The sequence below is a fragment of the Pituophis catenifer genome, unplaced genomic scaffold (assembly GCF_029215685.1).
Source record: "Pituophis catenifer annectens isolate HBS135680 unplaced genomic scaffold, rPitCat1.0.hap2 SCAF_6, whole genome shotgun sequence".
Classification (NCBI taxonomy): domain Eukaryota; kingdom Metazoa; phylum Chordata; class Lepidosauria; order Squamata; family Colubridae; genus Pituophis; species Pituophis catenifer.
Genome location: NW_027256886.1, coordinates 19,207,699 through 19,225,878, shown reverse-complemented (window position 1 = coordinate 19,225,878; position 18,180 = coordinate 19,207,699).

Sequence of the window (18,180 nt, the reverse complement as noted above, 5' to 3'; positions counted from 1 at the left end):
TGCAAGTAGGCCCTGCTAGCAGAGCCAGCGAAATTGCAAAGTCATGGTTTAGAATGGGTTTATTAAAGCAAGTGATTTAAGTAGTAGGTAATAACCAGTAGTATATCACTGTTCAGCTTTTGTGGTCTAACTTTTGATAAATATTCCCAGTAAGTCAATATGGCTCTATTGATTTATCTCATTGGGTGGGTAGTTCTATTTCCCAAAAACCTTCTCAGTATAAAAGAATTTAAAGTTGTTCATCTTTCTTTTGTTCCAAAACCTACTTGTCAATTCAACTAAAACACTAATATACCGTAATCTTCAAATAACTTATGGATATAACAACTGAAAAGATTGCCAGCTGGTAGCAGGGGAAAAAAAATGTTGGCTTCAAAGTCATAGCCAAACAACAGATGAGAGGCAGATTTTAAAAGCCAGAGCCAAATTAATTTGTTGATGAATTTTTGTGGGCTTTTAAAAATATCATTAGTGTGGCAGAAAATTGTGACATCATTCAGCCTCTTCCTTATTGTCTCAGCATCAGAACACAATAGCAAATGACAGCCCATGGATAGAGCAGCCTTCCTCCCTCATGTAATAGGTCTGATTTAATTATATTTTCATTTTCACAGAAAAGAAATGTTTAATAGAATTTTAAATAAGTAAAATCTTTGTCTACTATTGCAAATTAAACTTGTTTAAATCTAAAGGGATTACATGCAAGTAGCTGTATATTACTTTATAGGGCTGAAAAAAAAAATCCAAAAATTTGAAACACAGAGTTTATTGAAGTGTGGACTTTTACAATTTAAGTGATTGTTTCTTTTGTTATACCCTGATGTAGAACTCTTGAAATCAGTTAAAATGGGATTTCATGGAATGTGATGTCTATTATTGGAATGAATCTAAAATATACAAGGAACATTAAAACTGCCTATTGATAATCTGATGATCTTTAAACAACAATTGGTGACAGATCTCCTTTCTTAAGATAAAAATGATTAAGAGAAAAAAGACATGTAGGAGATGACCAGGCTGAGCATGAGGAGTCAAATGTGTCATCAATCTTGAGTCCCTTCCTGCCCACAAAACATCTAAATCCAGTTCACCTTGAATTTCTTCTATCCTTATCTACCACCAATTTCCTTTGGCCATTAATAGTTCAGATTCTTGTAGGGAGGTTAAACTTGCAATAAATGTTTATACCCATTTGAACTGCCTGATTTCCCTGGCTTGTCAAAACATAGATATATATGTAAGGCATGGAGGAAAAAATCCAACAGGTAATGAAAAATGTGGGATTTTTCTTTTTGTTATTGCTTTTATCTTTGTCATGTGAAATTACAGCTCTTCCTTCCACTGTTTGTGATTGCTGTGCTACTTTTGCAGTAATAGCTTATTCATTTTTCATTACAGATATTTTACATAGAGTAAAATAATAACTTAGATTTATTTACTCATTAAATTTATATGCTGCACATCACCCTGATAAGGTGGCTTATCAATTTAAGATTAGAAAAAAGAGAAGTAAAAAAACCTATTGATTCCACTATTATTACTATTATTATTAACATAAGCAAAAAATAAGAGAGAACAAACTTCATCCACATTTACACTACCCATTGTATTCATGGAATAAGAGCACCACAGAGTTTGTCTAACGTTTTATACCTGTTCTATTAAAAACAAGTAAGTTGTATCTAATAACTTTCCTCTCCAACTCCAAAACCTTAGGCATTAATAGGAAATCAGTTGAAAATACAACATGTTAAATTATTGTTTTACACTAGTTGTTTAAGTGTGTGTGTGAAATATGTATATATGAGAATAGGAACTACAGTATATATACCATAATTTACATTTAGATATTTATTCAATATTTTCACTTAAAAACTGAATGGGTTGAAGTAACTTGATTTTAGTAATGTACAAACCACACTATAAGATTGCTTTCTAGTCCTTAATGCTGCTCACTCAGAGTGTTTTAAATTATACATTGATCAAGATGATCAAGAAAGTGGGCACAGAACAATTTTCTGTGATCTTCAGAGAAGACAAGCTGAAGATAACACTGTGATATAGCTGAAAAGAAACTGATGTTATCTTAGGCTACCTCAACAGGAATAAATGATATCAAGTTGCATTTAGAACATTCAGGAAAAAAAAATATTTTGGCAAGCATGGCATACCATGTTTTCCCGAAACTAAGACCTCTCTGGATAATAAGCCCAATCGGGCTTTTCAGTGCATGGAATAAAATAACCCACCCCAAATAATTCCCCCACCAACTATTTATACGCATGCACAGCCGGTCCCGTCATTTCCTGTGGTTGCTTGCCGTGCAAACAACATGATGTGAGGAGGTTAGGCCAGGGGGGGGGGGGAAGGGGGGGTCATGCCCTCCCCTCCCTGTTCTTCGCGCCAGCCGAGTGGCCCAACCCATCCCACCCCACCCCTATGGCAACAGCAGCCTGGCTGCTTCCCTTCCCTGCCGTCTCTTTATCGAGAAGGATAGCAGGTGGGGCAGGGGAGAAGCAAGATGCATGGAGCAAGAAGTGGCTCCCCTTGCCATCTCTTCTTCCCCCCCCTCACTGGGCATGGCAGGGCTCCTAGTCCCCCCCTTTAGGGATGCAATTTGGGGGTGGCAGGTGAGGAGGGAGAAGCAGGATGCACTCTTACCTTTCAAGCCCTGTCGCGTTCCTCACCATTGCGTCCAGGAAAACACACTGTAAAAGAAAACCTTCTCATGAATTCAATCAAACTTCTCGAACTCGTGAGAAGTTTTCTTTTACATCATGTTTCCCTTAGTTCTTAATTATTCTAAGTTTCTACTCATGGTTTTTCTCTTTTATATATATAGTAATGTTGTTTAACCTTAGGGCTGTAGTACATTTGATTGATTGATTGATTGATTGATTGATTGTTTGATTGGCTTTTTAAAAATTAAACAGAAAATTCATGCATTCTCTACTTAATTCATGCACTTCTCATTGTTAAAATTCAAATTTGATATATTCATAGTTCAAAATATCTGAATTTCTCCCTTTTCCACATTTTTGTGAGATAGGCTGAGCTTTTATTCTCTCATCTTGCTAGCCAAGTCACAAAGATGTCATGCTAATTTATTTTAAATTAGTCTTTGCCTGTGCTTACAGTCATGTTGGCCTCATGACCATAGAAGTGTCTTTGGACAACTGGCTCCCTCAGCTAAGAAATGGAGATGAACATTATCCCTTAGAGTTGGACATGACTGGACAGAGGAAGCCTTTACCTTTACTCATCCCTAACTACAGAAGCAGTCACAACTTCATTTATCTGTTCCCATTTCAAATCAATATTTTCTCCCCTGTACTATGGTCTGTGATCTGTCAGGCTGGCTATTCCTGAAAGAGTGCATTCCTCCCCTCTCAACCTCCACCCCCCACAGTCATATGCAGCGGATATAGTGGGAGGGTGTTTCCCAAGAACTTCATTCCATCCATCTATCATGCATAGTAATTGTTAATAAGGCCATATTTGAATATGAGTTTAGTACTCTTGGGAAGAATGCTAGGCCAATGCTTAAGCAAACAAAGGCCATGCAACAAAAGACAATTAACAAAAGGCCCCATGTTCAGAGATAGTCCATTGACAGATTACCAGCACATTCTGGAGTCTTTCACTTGGGCAGCTTGGTTTCATTCTTCACCTTAAAATTACACTTGTCCAATCTGACTCATTAAAGAAAGTAATTTGGTATTTGTTATCCCACTGATAACAAATGATGTTTACTAGGAGAGGAAAATGTTCTGAGGCATTAACAACTGCTGTCCTTAACTTTTCTACATTAGAACTGTAAGGGGAGCATCAGTCCCCAGCCTTGTTACTGAGGCAGATCAGTTCACCATTATTGGTGCAATACAATTTATGGTGGGATATTTTTCAATGGTTGGAGGTATGGCTATGAACACATAATACTTGACAAATGGAGAGGTGGAGATTCGCCCAGACTCTCTCTGTGGAAATCAAAGCTTAATGATGATCTGAACCTGTCATAGCCCAGACTTTGATCAATATACTGTAACTACACGGTCTCCTGTTCATTTTTCCTGATCATTCCTTACTTATATATTTCATTATTATTAAGTTTAATACAAGAATTGGCAACTTGCAATGGACACTCCCCGACACTTTTTTTGTAGTCCATAAAATTACTATGACAACTACAGCTGAAAATCAGTGAAATGGTTTCCTAGTACTTTGGGGCAGGAAATGCAGGAAAATTATAATATGGGGCTTAAAATAAGTTGTGGCAAATAAAATCTAGAAAATACAAAACAGTCTCAAAATCTCAGTTCTGCCCACCTTATATTACATGGTCACTGCTTTTTTACATCATTGTGCACCCCCTTCCCTTCCGAATATTAATTATGACTTCTGCTTAGTGAAAGGCATTTAAGAAATGAATGGGGCAAATAGTTTGCATTTTCATAATTCTAATGAACAGTGATCACATAGGCATGAATCTTCACAACTGTCATCCTTTATTCTAGCATATTTTATTTTATTTTTTATTTAAAGAAAATTAGGCTGGAAGCCAAAGAATACAGTGTCCTTTCATTTACCAAATGAACCAATCCAATGTTTAAAGAAATTGTTTGGTTACTGAAGCTGACAAAATGCACAAGCTTAAATATATCTCTAGGTAAGTATCTGCTGGCAGCATAATTGGTTCCTAGTGAAAATTTCCTCTCTTAACTTCCTCGTCTACCTTTTAATTTAAAACAGCATTAATTGGAAGTTCGAAGACATAATTTGCTTTTCTTCAAATGAGTCCTCAACTGGTAATTTACATAAGTGACAGTTCACTCAAGCATGTGAATAATGTTAACTGTCTCAAGCTTTTTTAAAAGTTCAGGTCCATGCATTAGTTTATGACCTGACCATCTCATGTCTGAATAACTGCAGCAAACCATGGGCTAGATTACCAATACCTTTCTTTGTCCCTTGATTCAGGATCAGAACAGCAATTTGGACAGTTCCAGATTTTCTCTGAGAGAATTCCAACTTTTTTCATCCCCAATCTCTACTCTGGCTAAGTATTTACAAGAGAAACCAATTAAATTTTTTAGCAGGACTCATAGTTCTCAAAGGGGACGTGGTGGCTCAGTGGCTAAGGTGCTGAGCTTGCGATGGAAAGTTCAGCAGTTTAGCGGTTCGAATCCCTAATGCCGCATAACAGGGTGAGCTCCTGTTACTTGTCCCAGCTCTTTTTAATACACCCTACAATTTATTGGGGTGAAATCCTTAAGGATATCCAGCTGAAAGTTGGAAGCCTTAATGAATCCTAACTATTCCCTGATATTTTTTTCCCATTCTGACAAACAATAAACTAAAAATGAACCAGCTACAGACTTTTTGATATTTTTAGCCCATGGATAAGTCTTCTCCATCCCCTCAAATACATTTGAAATCTCAAACTTGAATTGAATCATGCCCTCTTCACATTTCCTTTTCTGGGCTAATATACAGATGACTAAAAGGGAGAAATAACCATAAAGCTCTGGCCATTGTCATTTTAGGGACATGGTGGCTCAGTGGCTAAGACACTGAGCTTGTCGATCGAAAAGTCGACAGTTCAGTGGTTCAAATCCTTAGTGCCGCATAACGGGGTGAGCTCCCGTTACTTGTCCCAGCTTCTGCCAACCTAACAGTTCAAAAGCATTTAAAAAATGCAAGTAGAAAAATAGGGACCAACTTTGGTGGGAATGTAACAGCATTCCATGCGCCTTTGGCGTTTAGTCCATGCCAGCCACATGACCACGGAGATGTCTTCAGATAGCGCTGGCTCTTTGGCTTTGAAATTTGTTTAAATGTAAAGGGCATTCTGGGTGGTTTATAATTTAAAAGTAAGAAAAAGAAGAAGAAGCCACAAATCTAAGAAAAAAGAACTGGAGATCGGTGTGGATGAACACACAATTATAACAACAAAGAACTGATAGGTACTAAATGCTCATCCTGGTCTCCCTCAGGTCTGGGAAAACAGAAATGTCTTCAAAGACTTTAGAAATTTTGAAGATAAAAGACTTCAATAAAGCTCTAGGGATCTCTGGTGGGATGGTATTTAAAGAGAAGGAAAACTTTCAATGTCCTATTAGGTAACACTAACAAAGGGTGCTAAAATATCATTTGCATTATGTCACTGGAAGGGCAGGAAACAACCAATAGAGTCAGTTTCTCAAATAAGCCCCAAAGGGCTTTTTAAATAATAACCAATCCATTGACTTGCACTCAGAAGTAAAGTGAGATAACCAATAGCTCATACAGTAGTTATTGTGATGGCCAGACACCATAACATGCCCATTTCATCTATACAGAACAAAATGGTATATCCATGAATTGCAGTAGCATTTTAAATAACTTTTGTCCTATCTGTGCCAGAGGTCTGGAAATTATTTCCACTAGAGTTATATTCAGAGTCTGATTTTTGTAAAGAGACTGATGAAATGGACAGGGACCTTGCAGTTCAATCATCTCTATTTTAGATCTATGTCCCCTCTTGTTGACCAAGGCCACCCAGGAAGTGACATGTGACTGAGTCCTGGTGGTGATGAATTCCTCTTTGAGAGGGGATAGTGGTCCCACAATCTCTTAAGTAGGTGATGGTCTCTTTCTTCTCAACAGGTCTTTGCTGGACCTGACAACACTGTAAAATTTTCATCCAACCTTCCAAGGGATATGCCATCCTCTCCTTGCTGTGCCATGTGCAAGATGGTAAACTTCATCTCTAAGCTAATATGACAATCAGTTGATTACCTAAAAGGAAAGCATTTCTTTAAAGACACAATTTACTATAAAATATCGACTGCTAAATGTTAACTATCTTATAAATACATAAATACAGTTCTGCTCCAAATGCATATACCATATTTTTCAGAGAATAAGATGCACCTTTTCCCCCCAAAAAAGAGGGTGAAAATCTGGTGCGTTTTATACTCCAAATGTAGCCCTGCCCAACCTCACAAATGGAGGTTTCAGAGGCTGAAAGAAGCCTCTGAAAGAAACTTCAAGAAAAAAGCCTAAAAAAATGAAGCTTCAGAAAAAAAAGCCTCTGAAAGGCTTTTATCTAAAATAATACGGCAAACAACAAAAGAAGAATCAGTAAAGATTCTAACCAAACTATGTTAACAAATCTGGAGAATGACACAATAACCAACAGATTAGAAGAGGTTAATCTATGTACCAATACCAAAGAAAGGAGATTGAATATAGTACAGATAGTCCTTCAGAAAAAAAGCCTCTGAAAGAAGCTTCAGAAAAAAATCCTTCTTTTCTGAAGCTCTGTTTCAGAGGCTTTCAGAGGCAGGAAAAAAAAGTTTTTTTCTGAAACAGAGTTTCAGAGGTTTCAGAGATAGAAAAAAAAACAGGCACAGAGCTCATAACCAACAAATCTGTTGTTAAAATTCACTTCTGGCAACAGCTGATTGGGGGTATTCTGGGAGGCCGATCCACCCACCAATCAGCTTTTTTCTTATTTTCCTCCCCAAAAACTAAGGTGTGTCTTATACTCTGAAAAATGTGGTAATTATCATTACATAGATCACTTGTCCTATCCTTCCTATTCTGTATAAGCACCCTTGAAAGCTAGGGATTTTGCAGAACATTCCTGCCATTTTGCTCATTAATAATAATTCAGATATAACTGATAAAATATAAAATATGATGTTAGGTTAAGCAAGTAGACTACAGCATGTCCACCACAAATATATTTCCCAGAGAAATATAAATTGCCAATTTAACTGTAAAGCATAGACAGAAAGGAAATTTAATTTAGATACTAAATAAATATAAAGCACTGGCAAGCAAGCAAGAACATGGATAACTCCTGAAATAACAGCAAACTACAGTTCAAAATTATAACAGCACTGACAAGTAACTTATGACTATTTTTCACACTTATAATTATTGCAGCATCCCCATGTTACATGATCAAAATTCAGACACTTGGCAATTGACTCATATTTATGTCAGTTGCAGTGTCCCAGGATCATGTGATCACTTTTTGGGACCTTCTGACAAGCATAGTCAATGGGAAAGCAGATTCACTTAACAGCCATGTTGCTAACTTAACAACTGCAGTGATTCATTTAAAACGGTGGCAAGAAAGATTGTAAAATGGGGCAAAACTCACTTAACAACTGTCTCACTTAGCAACAGAGATTTTGGGCTCAATTTTGGTCATAAATCGAGGTTTTCCTGCACACTTTCTCAAATGCCTTTGCTTATTAGATTTCTTTATTAATATGAATATTAATCTGTATATGCCACAACTCAATTAAAGAACTGCTGTACTGATTACGAGTATATTTGCATAAATCAGTAACCTGTAGAAGGCTTGTCTCCCTGCCTCCTTTATGCTTGTGTATTTTTTCTGCTGCTGTAATAAACCAATTTGAGCTTCCATGGACTTGTATACTGGTGTCTGGTTCTAAATGAACTCTTGAAAAATTATTCTATCTAGCAAAATAGGTCTAAGTTGTTCTCTGAGAAGACATAAACCTGGTATTTTGCTCTGTAAACAGGTAATACTAGATCTTAGAGCTATGAGGAAGGTATGCTGGAGTATACCAAGTTTTTCTCTCTCCAGATTTGGTATGAAAGCTCACATCTCTTTATAAGTACCGTGTAAGACCCTGTCTTATATTTTTTTAAACCCTGAAATAAGCTCTTGGTCTTATTGCTATGCGCTCAAAAGCCCGATTGGGCTTATTATCAGGGGATGTCTTATTTTGGGGGAAACAGGGTAGAAAAAAGCTTAACAAATAATTTCCAAATCTACCAAAAAAAAAAATCCTCTTTTTGTTTGTCTTGAATAATTATTTTTTTCCTCCCTGGGTATATTTCTTGAATGTTTTATTAACTATATCTTGTTGTTATTGACTTATGCAACTGACTATTTTTGTTATTAATTTATGTAAATTAAATAATGAATATTATTCATTGTCAAATATTCTTGTTCTGTGACTTGTTCCAGCAGTTATTTCATTATATACTGTATCACTGCATCTTAGATCAATGCTACTAGCATTTTATGAACTTACCGAAATATTTATAGGATTTTAACATATTTCTACTATGGATACTTTTTGCTTCTTTAGTGTTAGATAGATATTTTGATTCCTTTAATAGAGACTCTATCATCTAGGGTCTAGAGCATCCAATTAACACCTCTTAACAGCTATTAAAGAGGATAATTGCCTGCTGTTATACTCACATTTCAAAAGCTAATTACAGACAATTTACTTTTCATAAACCCAGCCCTATCTGCAGGTATGTTGGCCCTGTTATGGATTACAAAGTGAACTGAAACATTTACATCTAATAATAGTTATCATCGATGTATCACTTTGCTTCAGCAGAGGACTTAACAATCATTTCATTAATCTTCATTACATTCTTGTGATTCAGGTAGTGGGATATTATTCCTGCTTAATGGAAGAGCAGCTAATCTGAGAAATGCCTGAGAAAATTGATAGATTCTTGTTCAAATCTTTATTCAAAAACAGCAGTATTGAGACCTCACATTTATTTCTCACCAATAGGTTTGTCTAACTGAATGTCAATTGAGTGCCTTGAAGATGAACTCCCACTAAGGGTAAATACAGAATTGGGCCAAAGATACTTTGATGCATTCCTAATAAAGCAATCCTTGAGTGTTCTCGTGTAACAACCATCTTTCAACAAATCTAATAATTGAGATTAATAGGTTGGTGGTGGAACTATGGAGAATAGATCTTTTATTGTTTGTTTTTCAGTTTTGTAGAGGTGCTTTGATTTAATGAAGGTTTGATGAAATAATCTCATCGAAGTTGATTTGTGACTAGAAACAGAAACCTGTTTTGAACCACAGAATCAAATCAAGTGGTTGTGAAGCACTTTTCAGCCTTTCGGAACACTTTGTAGATTTGATGGCTTATCTGAAATTGGGGGGAGGGGTGTTTGCAGTCAACATATAATATTGTAGCTTCACTTGCCTATATGGAGAATGCTGACTTTTTTTTAAAAAAAAATATTCTTATTGCTTTTAAAATGATAACCAGAAAAAATACAAACCAAAAAGTACAAACAAAAATACATATATTCTTTTTAAAATGCTGGAGAATGCTAAATTAGAGTGAGTATTCAAACAGATTTTCTGCCACTGACATACATACATGCACACACCACAGCATATGAGAGAGAGAGAGAGAGAGAGAGAGAGAGAGAGAGAGAGAGAGAGAGAGAGAGAGAGAGAGAGAGAGAGAGACAGAGACAGAGAGACAGAGACAGAGACAGAGAGAAAAAGAGAGAGAGACAGAGATAGAGATAGAGAGAGACACAGAGAGAGAGAGACAGAGAGAGAGAGAGATGGAGAGAAACAGAGACAGAGAGGGGGAGGGGGAGAGAGAGAGAATGAGTGTTATCATTTGATTGATTGCTTTGTGTCTATAAATTCTATTCTATTTAAATTCTATTTTGTACACTGTTTTATTATGGCTGTTCACACCCTGAGTCCTTCGGGAGAAGGGCAGTATATAAATAAATATAAATGTTCATTTGGAGTGGCAAGACTAAATGACACTAAACCAGATTACTTCTATTCCTCTTCTTTGCTCTAACTTCATTGATGTGGCTAGCCATAGGTTTTAATTTGGATTTGTCCTATGATAATAGGACTTCAAGCTTCTTTTGGGCCATACCAATGGTGAAATTCAAATTTTTTTACTACCGATTCTGTGTGTGTGGCTTGGTGGGCGTAGCAGGAGAAGGATAGTGCAAAATCTCCATTCCCACCCCACTCCTGGGGGAAGGATATTGCAAAATTTCCATTCCCACCCCAGTCTGGGGCCAGCCAGAAGTGGTATTTTCCGGTTCTCCGAACTACTCAAAATTTCCGCTACTGGTTCTCCAGAACCTGTCAGAACCTGCTGAATTTCACCCCTGGCCCATACCAACACAACCATAAAGTTTAATTGCAAATTTTACTGATTTACCTTCTATTGCTTGCAAAAATTTTGTATTTTCCATTGATTTCTGTACCCTTCTAATAACTTAGCTGATCTAAATTAATTGTCTAGTACTAGAGGTTTCTTCAGAGAATAGCTTCTAAAGTATCTTGGATGTTGAAATCGCTACTGTACAGAATTTCAGTATAATGCTTACACCTTTGATATTCTTTGAATTAATTGCTATCTATTCATTGGCATTCTTTAGCCTACCCAGTTCAAGGTTGAAATTTCCTTTGGAGTTCAAAGTCTTGCCTTGTTTTCCCATGTCAGTTTCAGCTTCTGTGTCTTTACAAATGTTATTGTAATAGAGCTGTTGTCTCTTCTAATAATTGTCTGAAATTCTTTCTTAAATTATTAACTATTTTTTTTTGTCTTTTTTGGCTTTGGTTTCTTGTCTTCTCATGGCAATTTCCACCATCTGTTCCAACATGCAGCTTACTTTCTCCTGTTTCTTTGTGTTTCGCAGGTTCTTTTCACATTCATCCTTAATAATTGTCTTGTTTTCATTCACATTTCCTCTAGTTTTCTCTCAGTGAGCTTCAAGGCTTCAAAGTTATTTCTGATGTACTCCTTGAAGATGGTAAATATACGGCTAGGATAAAATAATGAAAACTAGTTGGCTTTATTCTTGCAATGTAGCTTGACTTGGATTTTACACATGAACAGTTCATAATTTGTCTCACACTCAGTCCTTGATACCATTTTTTTGTTATAGCCGATCTCTTCCTTATAACATAATACAGTAAATTTTATCTCTGTTTGTTCTACCTGGTGATTCTACATATATAGGCATGGCTTTTGTTGTTTGAAGACTAGCAATGAATGTTGTGGTTCATCAGCAGCCTGCAGAGCTGGCAGCAGAGTCGAACAGTGAGGAGGCTGGGGAAGACATGGGCCAGTCCTGGAGTCTGGGGAAGGCTTGGATGAGGGCTCTGTGCTGCCTCCGGAGCCTCCAGAGTCGGACCTCAGCGAGGCAGAGGACCAGGGGGAGCCAGTTCCCAGTGCGCGCATGTGCAGAGCTGCCAGAAGGCAAGAACAGCTAAAATAAAAGAGACGACTCAGGAGTAGGGATTGGAGATGATTGGCCCCTCCCACAAGACTTAAAAGAGGAGCAAAGGCATGTGGGCCTTTGCAGGAAGCAATGTTTGTTCATTTGGTTCTGCTTAAAGCCTGAAGCTCTGTTTGATTCTGGATTCCATGTGGCTTTGCCAATTAGGTCTTTGGCAGTATGTCAAGGGAGATAAAGATGAGTGATTATCATATAGGACTTCTCCCAAAGGACTCTTTATAAGTAATTGGGACTCATCTGTGAATGAACAGAATTTACAGCTGTTGCAATAAAAGAGATTTTTGGGTCTACTTGTGTGTTTTAATGACTCATGAAGCCTATGTCAGTACAATGAAGATATCATTGGATTTTTAGAAGCTGTTGCTGGTTGGCTTAATCTATTATTTCTTAGGCTATACAGTCCAAATACATTTTTAATCCTAATATTGGCATTTCAATTTCCAACCAGAAGCAGCATATTTTCCTTGAATGTTCTGTTAGTTTCAGACTGAACTTAATCATAAAGCTGATCTCTCTCTTCTACTTTGCCTAGCAGAATAAAAACAAGTTATCTCAGAAATGAAGGAGACTCTAAGTAATACCCTGTGTTTGAGATGGAGGAAGATTCAGAATTCAAATTATTTGACAACTGCCTGGACAAACTGTTGAAGTTTTATTGGCAAGATTTCAGAAGTGGTTTGCCATTGTCTCCTTTCTAGGGCTAAGAGAGAATGTCTGGTTCAAAATCATTGATATGGCTTCATGCCTAAGTTGGATCTAAAACTCACATTCTCTAGGCTTCTAGCCTGATGCCTGAAACATCACACCAAATTAGCTCTTTCATTAAATGCAGCCTCGATTAGTTCTCACCCATTACAAAGTTCAAACAATTGTTTCAGAAATCAGATAAATAAATCTCTCAGATTTTTCTCCTCACTGGAAAGCTAAACCAAAACTTCATATAAAATGCAGTAGACAATCTACGATAAGACATACACAATTACTAGCCAATGAATGGGCAATTCACTTTGTAGTTTGAAGTCTTAGTCTTCATTATGACTGAAAGCTGGGAAAAATAATTGCCCTTTTTTCTTACTAAACAAAACAATCTATTAGTCAGAGGTACAGATTACTTTTTAAAAAAATCATATTTCAGATATTGCTATGAAGCTTTACACCTAAATTGCTAAATTTCTCTTTGTGTGTCTCTTTCTCTTAATTTGGGGAAAGGTATGACTTATGTAAAAAAAAAAAAATTCCCCAAGAGCAGCATATTAAAATTTTGACTTGTGTTCCTTTGACAGGGTTAAAGGTCTTTAACAGAAGTGTCAATTAGTTTATCATTTTTAAAAGCTAAGAAATCTACATGCATTCCTGCTATTACCTTCATGAATTGGAAAAGACAGGTCATCTCCTTAAAAGCAGCTCTTTCTCAATTCACCAACAAGGGAAGGGAAAAGACAAAATATGTAAGAGCTAAGCCCTTCCTGGAGCCTCTACTTTTTCTTGACTTGTGCTTTGTTAGGGGAAGAAAGAATAATTATATTTTAGAGAAGGCTTGGCATTAGGAATGAACAGTTCATTTTTCCCCCTGAATTGGGATCATATTCACATTTAAATAGAGGAGATTAAATGAGAAACTGACAATAACCAGATTTTTTAAAAAACCTTCGGTTTTTTACATTAGCCTCCGGTGTGTTTATTTGAAATGAAAATAGTGGTTTAAACCTATTTATATAATACAAATTTTTATATGAATTGCATCTCTAAATTGTTCTTTTTTTCTGCATCTTTAAAAAATACTTCAGCAAAGAATGGATCACAAAGACTAGAAAAATGTAACAATTGCATATATGTACTGGTATATATGTATGTGTTTCTCTCTGTCTCTATCTCTCAAAACTGATAAAATTTTTAATTGAGAAAGTGATAACAAAATTGGAAGAACTGCAGGAACTGAAGGATAACTGTGTTCAAATAAATGTCCTCATTTTGGAAGTATGAGTCCTGTATTTCAGTGGTCCCCAACCCCCGGTCCGCGGACCGGTGCCGGGCCGTAGAGTACCTGGCACCGGGCCGCGCAGCGGCCGGGGGACATGAACGCTGCAGCGCAAAGGCTCCTGGGCCGTGCGCAAAAGCTCCTGGGCCGTGCGCAAAGGCTCCAGGGAAGAGAGCCCCGCGCAGGTACGCACGTGTGGCCCAAAGCCCCCACCCTTGCGCGCGCTCAGCGGGCCACGGTAAAATTATCAAAGGCTGATTGGTCCGCGGCGATAAAAAGGTTGGGGACCACTGCTGTATTTGGTCAGGTACATTAGGTGGATCACAAATTTGGGATTATATGAGCTGATCTTCATCAATAGTAAAGCAGGGCAAAACTGAATGCTCTTCTGACTTCATATATTTGCTTTGAGTCCTCTATTCCTTCTTATAGTCATCTGAAGAACTTCAGCTTTGCCTTGAAAATGCAAAAAGAGGGAAGAAAAATATCTTACAAATGCTATACTTATTTACCATAGTGAGATTCATGGTTGCTCACCTTTGGCTTTGCTTTAAAAAACAGACACAGTTCTCTGTAGCTTCCTGAAAGATGCATATTTTCCTTTTTTCTATTCAAAAAGAGCTAGGCAACTCTTTGAATCTTTTTAGCCCTTTTAGATTTTGTGCGCTCTCTCTCTCTCTCTCTCTCTCTCTCTCTCTCTCTCTCTCTCTCTCTCTCTCTCTCTCTCACACACACACACACACACACACACACACACACACACACACCACATATCCTTATGGCTCTTCCTAATATTCATTGTATTTCTTGAAGTGTCCATAGAAACTGTTTCCATAGACACTCCAGGAAAAAAGAGGAGTAGAAAAAAAAATGGAGAGTTAAGATTATTACAGACATTGGTAGCCCTTTTTAAGGTACAGAGCAACTGTGTAGGCATGGAGAAGAAATCTTGCCCATTTCACAAGTTACTTTTTTTCTATAAAATATATCTTCCATCCAAAGAAAGCTTCTCCTCTATTTAAGAAATGAGCCTTTGAAATTGTGAGCATTTTTAAGGTATCCCATGCTAACTATAGTCCCCAGATAGGTTCATATTGAGATACAAAAATGCCCTTCCTCTAATTAATTGGGGATGGGGAAGTCACAAGGTAACCAGTTTTTTTTTTCACAAGCCTAGTTACCTTCTAGAACATGGAGGTTATTGTTGTGTTGGCACCTTTGCAATATCTTCCAGTGATGACGAGTGATCATACTTGCCAAGGAACATTAGAAGATGAACAAGCAAAATAAATAAATTAAGAAAAAAGCTGAAGAGATACTGTGGAAGTTCTGGTCAGAATCAATGTCTGGTGGCTGTAAGACTGTGGGTGAGTTTAAACAAGTTAAAATTGAATCCCAGCATGAAAGAGAAACTGTTTTTCCAATGGTAGATTGGAGGGCAGCCGTGTCTGGGATGAATGGCACTGTCTCCGAAGGAGTATATCCACAATTTGGAACTGCCACCTTCACAGCTTCACCTAAATTAACATATGGAAAGTGTGATGCCTTTGACCAGCTGAAGTTGCGGTGTGAGCTTATCATAATATTCTATTATTAACATATCTTAGCCTAATGCCTAAGAAAAGACCCATATATTTAAGATCCCTCTAAAAGGCTGATTCCATGCAACTTTAGGGAGACTGTTCCAGTGAGACAGTGTCAAGACAAGAGAAGGTATATCATGTAAATCCATTGTCAGATGTAAATGCCTTATTCTCTAATGTGTAAATAGTATATGAATGGGGTATCAGGGGTTAACTTATTCTTCACTTCTTAATGTATTCATAATTCACCACTCCCACTTATAGCTCCACCCATTGTATATATAAGGAGCCACCTACACCCTTTTCCCTGCTTCTATCTGTGAATATTCAGTGAATATAGAATGCCTATTGTAAATAAAAGGAAGTATATTTAAACCTTTAACTCTCACTAATATTATTGAGTCTGATCCTGAAAATATTGCAACAAGCTGGTAGCAGAGGATGGTTAATTGACTCAATAAAAACTTAAAAATGTCTAAGAAAGATAGGCCCAACACCAGGGCCTACAGCAAAGAAATGGAAACAGAACAAGAAATAATCAACGAATCCACAAACGCAATTTCGAGAGAATCCGAAGAATACACCACTGAAGACGAAGAAATAATAGATGAAAATGATGACCAGGAGGAAATCGAAATAGAGAATAACGAACTCAGGTCAGAGATATTAAAACTATTAAAAAGCCAGAAGAATGATGAAAGCCTCATCGCGAACCTCCAAGAAATGCTGAAGAACAGCGGAGCAGCGAGAGAGAAAAACATCACTAATGAGAAGTCTAAAGACCCAAAAATAGTGAGTGATATGACTGCAGAGAAAGTCATTACGAAGAAGAAAAACAGTGATCCTGCGCGAAATTTTGAATGGCAGCCATCTTGGTTTCAACAGGCCTCCAAGGTGAGCGAAGCAGAGCCAATCAAAATGCTCAATTCAAAATTTCTGGCGCGAAAAACGTTATCAGACAACAAAAATGAAAAAGAAGATTCGAACTCCTCAGAAGAATCAGAATCAGAAAGTGAAGATGACTCAACAAAATCCCAAATAAAATCAGCAATGAAAACACTTTTTGCTGCATTTGGGCCAAAACTAAAAATTACCAAAGAGCCACCGAAGAAGCGAGCGAGCAAGCCGATACCTCAAGACCTGCCCGCTCCCATCATGACTTCGAAAGCGACGACGCCCGAACCCAGAGAGCCTTGTCGATTCCGCCCTACACCACAGACCGAAGCAAGTGCCAACGCCCCCAAAAGAAAAAGAAGAGCAGCCGCCGTCGTCAGAACTCCCAAGGTCGAACCAGAGACCGACTCGTCTGAAGCAGAGCAGAGTGAGCGAGCCGCAATGGAGAGAACCTTCCACGACGACTCCAAAGAAGAAATGGACAACGCGCATGCGCGAAACTACGCAGACGGTCCGGGAAGACATGAACTGGCGAGAGAACCACGCAGACTCGTTGCGAGCATCCCCATGCCGTTTTGCAATTTTCTACACTTGCGAGACCACGGACTACCTCAGGTCGTAAGTAATGGACAAAATAATGTCGGAAATTTACCCAGTGACTTCCCAAAACTAAGGGTTGATGGCATTAATTTGCAAGAATGGTATCAACAGCTCCAGGTTGTCTTTATGAAGGAAAATTTACTATTTTTTATCACTAGTCCCCCAAAAAGACCTTGGACTTTAAAAATAGATTGTTTACACCATAGAGCATTTTTCTTAATAATATCTAGTGTGTCTCCTGCAATGTATCATAGCATCAAACCTAATCTGACTGTTTCAGAAATTATTCAATGCATGTTTAATTTGTTTCACAGCGATAGTGTGGCTACCACCACAAGAATATCTAAGGATTTCTTTTCATCTAGAGTGAAACCAGGGGTTTCCATAAGTGAGCATTTAATATCTTTAAACAAAATAAGAGCTGAGCTGCATTTAAGGGGGGAGGTGATTTCAGACCAAACAATGAAAAGTGTTATTATCAACTCACTTGATTCATCATGGGACAGTTTTATGTCACATTTAGACACTATCAATCTAGGATATTTATCCATAGAAAGTCTATCCAATAAATTGATAGCAGAAGACAATTCAAGAAGAAATCGTTCTAGCAATCACACAGAACACAAACCTTATAGGAAAGTAGCTTTCCAAGAAAAATATAATGAAACATTTAAATGTCACAATTGTGGATCCAGGGAACACAATAGAAGAGATTGTCCCAAAATTTCAAAGGAAAGACATAGGTCAGAATATAGGAACAAATACAATTATAGACAGTCTTCCATAGATAGACATAGATATAGAAGCCCACCAAATTACAAAGAGAATAGAGGGGGCAGAGATAATTCAAAGGATAGAAAATCTGGTTCACTGAATGGATTAAATAAACAAGACAACACTAAAATACAGCAAAATGAGAACAATAATTGGCTTATTGATTCTGGAGCAACTAATCACACCACTAATAACAAAAATACATTGTCTTCATTTACAGAAGATAAATTTGTAATAAAGGTAGCTAACCAAGAAAAGGTTCAAGTATTAGGC